This window comes from Sciurus carolinensis, chromosome 7, assembly GCF_902686445.1.
Source record: "Sciurus carolinensis chromosome 7, mSciCar1.2, whole genome shotgun sequence".
NCBI lineage: Eukaryota > Metazoa > Chordata > Mammalia > Rodentia > Sciuridae > Sciurus > Sciurus carolinensis.
This window is the reverse complement of record NC_062219.1, coordinates 126,409,287-126,417,846: the sequence shown is the minus strand read 5'-3', so window position 1 is coordinate 126,417,846 and position 8,560 is coordinate 126,409,287. Positions and strand designations below refer to the sequence as shown.

Below are 8,560 nucleotides of genomic sequence, written 5' to 3'. Positions count from 1 at the left end.
ATGGAAATGGTTAATGTTACCTCCAAAGGTTACTTCATTTTATTGGGTTTTTCCAATTGGCCTCACCTGGAAGTAGTTTTCTTTGTGATTATCTTGATGTTCTACCTGATGACACTGACAGGCAACACGTTCATCATCATCTTGTCTTACCTGGATTCCCATCTCCACACTCCCATGTACTTCTTCCTCTCAAACCTCTCTTTCCTGGATCTCTGCTACACCACCAGCTCCATCCCCCAACTGCTGGTGAACCTCTGGCGTCCAGAGAAGACCATATCTTATGCAGGTTGCATGGTTCAACTTTACTTTGTCCTTGCACTGGGAACAACAGAGTGTATCCTGTTGGTGGTGATGTCCTATGACCGTTATGTGGCTGTGTGTAAACCCTTGCATTACACTGTCCTCATACACCCTCGACTGTGCCACTTGCTTGCTGTGGCTTCTTGGGCATGTGGATTTACCAACTCAGCAGTCCATCCCCTCTTTATCCTCTGGGTACCCCTGTGTGGAAATCGACAAATGGATCATTTCTTCTGTGAAGTACCTGCACTCCTGCAATTATCTTGTGTTGACACTCGTGCTAATGAGATGACCATTATGGTCACAACCTCTCTGTTTGCTCTCATGCCTCTCATCCTCATTCTGACGTCCTATGGTGCCATTGCTCAGGCAGTCAACTACTGGACTTCAGAAAGCCTTTGGGACATGCGGAGCCCATCTTATGGTGGTTTCCCTGTTTTACATTCCAGCCTTGTGCATGTATCTCCAGCCCCCATCAGAAAATTCTCAAGAACGAGGCAAGTTCATTGCCCTCTTTTATACTGTTGTCACACCGAGCCTCAATCCACTCATCTGTACCCTCAGAAATAAAGATGTGAGAGGGGCAGTTAAGAGATTAATGGGGCGAGAATAACCTGTATGATTGTGACATTCACAGTGTAATGGTGCATCTCTTCACCAATGGTTCATCTGTCCATGCATTCATCTATCACCCTTTCACTCAGTCAGCATTTACTAAGCAACTACTCTTGAAAGGCAACAAAGTTTTTTCTAACTGATACAAATCAAAGCAATCTGCATAAATACCATTTACTGTGGAGAACAGAGTCATTAAATTAAGGATCAACCACCAACAGTGATTTTTCTTCCACATCACAATCCTAGAGTCCAAAGTATTTTCTTAATTGAAAATGATGCATGGAACTGGTTTTAAACATATGTGAAAGAGAATTTTTTTTTTTTTAATTCTGATGGAAAGATGCTATCATTAACTTAAAAATCTCTAGAATGTGTACTTTTTATTTCTTTCTAGGAATACTTTTATTTTATATCTGCGATTTAGATAAAGATGTAGTAAAACAAATGAATTTCTTTTTCTCCAAAACTGCTATACTGTGTTGAAGAGTAAATTTGGGGATAATTTTAATTTGCATTTTTCCTATCACAGTATGGATAAATTCATAAATTGTAGCAAAAACACCTGTGCAGTATGCACCAGAAGTAGTTATTTTACATCCTTCTTCTTCTTTTTTTTCTTTTTTGGATGGCAGTAAGAAACATGTAAGTATAGAAGGTGCTTGGAAGTGCTGATAACTTGTCAAGTAATGATCATCACAGTCAGCATATAATCATGTAAAGTAAATGCTTAGAGCACCAAATAGTGAAATAACTATAGAGAATATATGAAGCTGATGGAGAACTAGCCTCCAGTAATAACTAGAAACCAATACATTTTTAAAATAATCACTTGAAAATATATTGCGAAAATTTGCTATTAATACTGTCTTATGGAAAAGTTTTCTAATATTTGTAGTTACCAATTATATTATGAAAGCCAACTTATATATTTTCCAAATAAAGAAATGTATCTTATATAAGAAATATTTTTTGTCTATATTATCACCACCTCCATCTAAAATAAGTGAAGTATGATTGTCACCCTTTTAATTGTTTGTCATATAAACTGGATTGGACTACTGAATAAAGAAGAATTCAATATAAAGTAGCATCTTGGCAATGCTTGAATTTTTTCTGTAAGGCAGTTGTTAGCTATGATCTTTGAGGCCATTAAAATTTAGCTATAATTAATTCAAATACTATTTCTTACATTATACAATAAAACTACACCCCCAAATCACCTTCAGTTTCCTATGTGGCTTGTAATTGAGCTGATTCTGTTCAGTTGTTCTTTTATTGTGTATGTGACTCTACCTTACTCTCCAACTTGACCTGAACAATAGCAGGGGTGTGTGCTCCTTTGTCCTTAACCTACTACCCATGAAATTGAGAAGCAGTAATTGTGTATATAAAAAGATCTCCAGCAATAATAAAGAGTATATAGAGTAAAATAACACGTGAATACAAATTTGTTTCAAAGTACATAGATAGTATTCATTTTTTGTCTTTTTTTCTTTTGTTGGTGCATTATATTGTACCTAATAGTTGGGTTCATCCTGGCATGATCAAGCATACATGGAATTTAATTTACTCCATTTCAGTCCCTCATTATCCCCCTTTCCCTTGCTTCTCCCCACCCCCCAAATTCCCCTTCCTCTACTCTACTGGTAGATCTTCCACTTCTCTATTTACTTATTTTTAATTGATGCTTTGTAGACTCACATGTAGACAAAATTCCCTTTCATACATTCTACATGCACATACTGTAATTTTGTCAATTTCATTCTACATTTCCTCCCCTTTCCTGTCCTTCTCCCTCAACCTCAGGATCCTTATTCTATTCTGCTGATCTTCCCTAAATCATTATGATATCCAACCCTTCATGTCCTACCCAAGACGTTGCTGTAGCTTCCACATATCAGAGAAAACATTCAATCCTTGATTTTTTTTTTAATCTGGCTATTTCCCTTAGTATGATATTCTCTATTAAGTGCTGACAAACACCAAAACTTATGGCTGAGTAAAACACAATTTCTTAATCCATTCATTTACTGATGGGCACCCAGGCTGATTCCTTATCTTGGCTATTGTGAGTTGTGCTGCTGGAAACACTGATGTAGCCAAATCTCTATAGTATGCTGATTTTAATTCTTTGGGATAAATACTGGAGTGGAGTGGGATAAGTGAGTCTCCTTTTGGTTTCATTTGTAATTCTGTGAGAAATCTCCATTATGTTTTCTAGACCATTTGCAATCATTTGTTGTCCCAACAATGTTTAAGTGTACTTTCCCCCCCCATATCTTCCCCAATACTGAATATATTTGTATTCTTGATAATTTTTATTATGAATGGAGTGAAATAAAATCTTAATGTAATTTTGATTTGTATTTCCCTGATTGTTATAGATGCTGAACATTTTTTTCATGTATTTGTTGGTCATATGCATTTTTTTGTTTTGAGAAATGTCTGTTTAGTTCTTTTGCCCATTTCTTCTTGATTAGGTCCTTTCTTTCTTCCTTCCTTCCTTCCTTCCTTCCTTCCTTCCTTCCTTCCTTCCTTCCTTCCTTCCTTCCCTCCTTCTTTCTCTCTCTCTCTTTCTTTCTTTCTTTGAATTCTTTATATATTTTGGATAATTAATCTGCTGTCAGAAGAGTGGCAAGCAAAGATTTTCTTCAGTTCTGCAGGTTCTCTCTTCATGCTCACATCCTTTGAGGTGTGGAAGCTTTCTAATTTGATGGCATCCCACTTATCAATTATTGGTTTTTCTTTTCTTGTATTTTAGGGGTCTTGTTAAGGAAGTCAGTGCCTGTGCCAAAATGTTGGAATGTATGCCCTTCGTTTTCTTCTAGCAGTTGCAAGGTTACTAGTCTAATTTCTAAGTCTTTGATCCACTGTGACTTGTATTTTCTACAGGGTGAGAGAAAAGAATCTAGTTTCATTTTTCTGCATATGCATATCCAGTTTCCTTAGTACCATTTGTGGAAAAGTTTATCTTTTATCCAACATATATTTTGGAAACTTTTTTCAAGGATCAGATGACTAGAACTATGTGGGTTTGTTTCTGTCTTTTGTTCTATTGCATTGGTCTTTATGACTATTTTGATGCCAATACCATGGTGTTTTTGTTACTATCGTGTTGTAATATAATTTGAGATCAGGTATTATGATGCCTCCAGAATCACTCTTCTTTCTCAAGATGGTTTTGGCTATTCTGGATTTTTTGTTGTTCCAAATGAATTTTAGGACTTATTTTTCTAGTTCTGTGAAGAAGACCACCGATATTTTGAAAAGGATTACATTAAATCTGTATGATGTTTTGGTAATATGACCTTTTTCATAATATTAATTCTGTGTACCCAAGAACATGGTAGGTCTTTCCAACTTCTAAAGTCCTTTTCAATTTCTTTCTTCCATATTCCATAATTTTCATTTTAGAAGTATTTCATCTCCTTGGTAATATTATTTCCCAAGTATTTTATTTTATTTGAGTTGTTGTGGAATGGGATAGTTTTTCTGTTTTCTTTCTCAGTAGAATCACTACTGGAGTATGGGAAAGATATGGATTTATGGATGTTTATCTTGTATCCTGCTACTTTACTAAATTTATTTATCAGCACTAGAAGTCTTCTAGTGGAGTTTTTTAGGTGTTCTATGTATAGGATCATGTCATCAGCAAAGAGATAATTTGGCCTCTTTTCCTATTTGAATTCCTTTAATTTCTTTCTCTCGCCTGAGTACTCTGGGCAGAGTTTCAAGGATTATGTTGACTAGGAGTGGTGGGAGTGGACATCCTTGTCTTTTTCCTGACTTTAGAAGAAACCATTAAGAGTTTTTCTCTGTTCAGTATGATAATGCCCTTGGGTTTATCACATATAGCCTTTTACATGGTTAGGTAAGTATATTTTGCCAATAGTTTCTCCAGTGTTTTTAAATTGGATGGATGATGGATTTCTTCAAAGGCCTTTCTTGCATCTACTGAGATGAACATATGATTCTTGTCCTTGATTCTATTTATGTGTTGAGTTACTTTTATTAATTTTTGTACGTTGAACCAACCCTGCTCTCTGGAATGAAACTCACTTGATCATGGTATACTATATTCTTCATGTAAGTTTGAATGTGGTTTGCTAATATTTTGTTAAGTATTTTTTGTATTTATGTTCATCAGGGATATTGGTCTATAGTTTTATTTTCTTGGTATATCTTTGGTTTTTGTATCAGGGTTATACTGGCTCCATAAAATATATTTGGGTGTGTTCCCTCCCTTTTAATTTCATGAAATGATTTTAGGAAGACTGGTTTTAAATCTTCTAAAGAGATGTGGTAGAATTCAGATAAGAATCCATCTGGTCCTGGACTTTTCATTGTTGGAAGGTTTTTAATTGCTGTTTCAATTTCATTGCTTGATATTAGTCTGTTTATATTTTCTATATCTTTTTGTTTGATTTGGGCCAGTCTTTATGTGTCTAGAAATTTGACAGTATTTTTTAGAGTTCCCAGTTTATTGGTGGGTAAATTTTCAAAATATTTTCTAATGATCCTCTGGATTTCTGAAGTGTGTGAAGTGATACTTCCTTTTTCATCATGAATTTTGTTAATTTTGGTTTCTTTCTTTCTTTTGGTGAGTTTAGCTAGGGATTTATCATTTATCAATCTTGTTTATCATTCCAAATAACCAATTCTTTGTTGTGTTGATCTTGTGTATTGATTTTTTTATTCTCAATTTCATTAATTATGACTCTGATCCTAATTATTTCCTGTATTCTACTGCTTTTTAAACTAGTTTATTCTTCCTTTTCTATTGCCTTGAGGGGTAGCATGAATATATTTATTTGCAATCTTTATATACTTTTTTAATGTAGGCACTGACTGTTATAAACATTCCTCTTAGAACTACCTTCATACTGTCCCAGAGATTTTTGTATGTTTTATCTGTTTATTTGTTTTTGTTTTAAGAATTTCTTCTTAGCTTATCTAATTTCTTCCATGATGAATTCCTCATTTTAAAAAGATTTATTCAGTTGCTATGTGTTTAATATGGTTTCCATAATTTTCTTGCTGTGATTTCTGGTTTCATTCCATTATTATCTGATAGGATGCATGGGATTATATCAGTGTTTCAGTATTTGCTAAGACTTACATTGTGACATAGAATATTGTCTGTTTTGGAAAAGATTTCATAAACTGCTGAGAAGAAATTGAATTTGGTACTTTTGGGTAAATATTCTGTAGAATTTGTGTTAGATCTTTTTATTTATAGTACTATTAAAGTCAGAAATGTCTGTTTTGATTTTATGTTTTATGATCTATCTATTGGTGATAGGGTTTTTTTGGAATCCCCCAGTATTATTCTATTGAGGTCTATCAGGATTTAATGTCAATATTATCTTTTTTTTTTTTCTTGATGTAATAAAGGTGCACTGACATTTGGGGCATAAATAATTTCTATAATTATATATTCTTGTTGAATTGTTCCCTTTTCCAGTTTATAGTGGCCTTCTTAAATACAAACGTTTTAAAATAAAAAAACACAAATTATTACTTTGAAATATCTGGCACTGTGGATAGCATTATAGCTTTGGACAACTTGTGCAGCATTCTCATCTTTTACCACATAAACTTTTTCCTCTATTTATTTATGGTGTACAATATATCTTAATATAAGCATGTATGAAATTATTTATTCAAGTTGATTGACATATTCATCTCTTCATATACATTTTTTGTACATTGAAATCACTTAAGATGTAAGTGATTTAATTTAGAAAATTGCAGGTAAACAGTGGCATTAATTATAGTCACCATGTTGTAGAAGTCAACTTAATATATCTCCTGTTAAATTAAAATTTTTCTCCTTTGATCAAGATTTTCTCATTTCCCATTTTCTTCTGAATCTCCAGACCAATTGGCAAGAAGCATTCAAGTTGTCTGTACTTTTATGAATTCAGCATATTTAGATTCACATAAGTGAGAACATGCAGTATTTTTTATTGTTTTCAGGGATTCACTCATCATAATGTCCTCTGGTTTGCCATGTTTTCAAGATATCAGGGTTTCTTTTTTTTCTAAGGTATTCTAATGTGTATGTACACACACACACACACACACACACACACACACACATCCTATATACATACATAATGCATTTAACTTATTCATTCATTTATCAGTAGATACTCAGAATTTTCCACATTTTGGCTATTGGAATAATGTTGTAATTAACGTGGATGTACAGAAGGTATCTTTGACATTGGGATTTCAGTTGCTTTAGATACATACTCAAAAGGGAGATTTTGTTTTCATCATATTGTAGATAAAAAATTTTTTTTAGAAATTTTCATAGTGTTTTCCATAATGAAATGACTTACCTTCCCTCCAACAGTGAGGGAATTTCCCTTTTCTTCACATCCTTGCCAACATTTGTTACCTTTGATTGTTTTCATAATAGACACACTACCAGGTGTGAAGCATGAAGTAATAACAACTGGAAGTTGTTGGAACCACACAGATGAGCCTGGACCCTGGACCTGACCTGATGTTGGAATGTGACCTAGACGACATAGTTTCCAACCTAGAGGTTGGTGTGTAGGTGCTGGTCTATGGACTAGGGTTTTTGTGGACTAGACTGAGTCCTGGGATCACAGGATCTGCCCTGGTCCTGGGTTTGTCTTGAGAAGGGATGGGTGCAATATCTAACTGCTCACTTCATTATTCATCCCCATTTGGAGTGGTATTCTCTTTTTGTTTGTTGCCTCTCAGGTCTTGGGAAATAAGTGATGCTGATAATGCGATACTCTCCTTCTTCTCAATGTTTTTTCTTATTTCTCTGAGACACTAGGTACTATAATTTCTCATTTCAACTATGTAACTTGTGAAAGCTTTTTTTGTATATGAATAGCTGTTACATGTATATGAATATGTATATGAGCTGTAGATTTATATGAATAGCTATTATAAATAATGGTTCTCAGTGGAGGGAAGATGAATAAAATGTCATATTTTGTCATCTGTCATCCATCATTCTGTACCTGAATCTTTTTTTTCCAATTTTAAAATTCCCTGTCCTCTATTCTCCTGTTTTGGCTTATAAGATGTATAAATTCTCTTTCACATGTTTAAACATTTATTTCCATTAGAGTGCTGTGATTATAACACATATGTTATTGAATCCTAACCATATTTTCATGAGTCTTTTTAATTTGTAGTCTAAAGCAGAAATCAGCTAACAAAACTTCCTTCACAGAGATATTGTTTTAAATGTTTTCCATATTTCAAATCATTTATATGTAATGTGTGCAATTTTAATTTAAGCAGTATGACAGAGATAAATTTACTCACTTTGCAAAAGGAAACTGATGGGAAGAGAAGAGGTAACCTAACTTTACACAATCATCTGTGACAAAATCAGGTATGACAATAAATACTTAGCTCTCATGACTATTCTTGTAGTCAACCATACCCAAAGTAAGCTAGAAGCTCTGAAATCCTCACATTTCCAATCCTAACCCTTAAGTCAAAGTTTGTGAAATGGCATTTATATAGAACTCATGAATTTGTGATACAACTTCATGAAAAATCAAGAGTGACGTCTGTCTTTCCTTATAGTAAGGGAGCGTCACTGTGTGGCAGTACCAGCTTCTTTAGCCTGTGAATTTCTCCTCTC

General features: G+C 34.0%; 1 pseudogene; it reads left to right on the top strand.

Moving 5' to 3' along the window:
• LOC124989591 (olfactory receptor 2J3-like) lies at window positions 1–913 on the top strand (annotated as a pseudogene).
• Window positions 914–8,560: the final 7,647 nt, after the last annotated feature.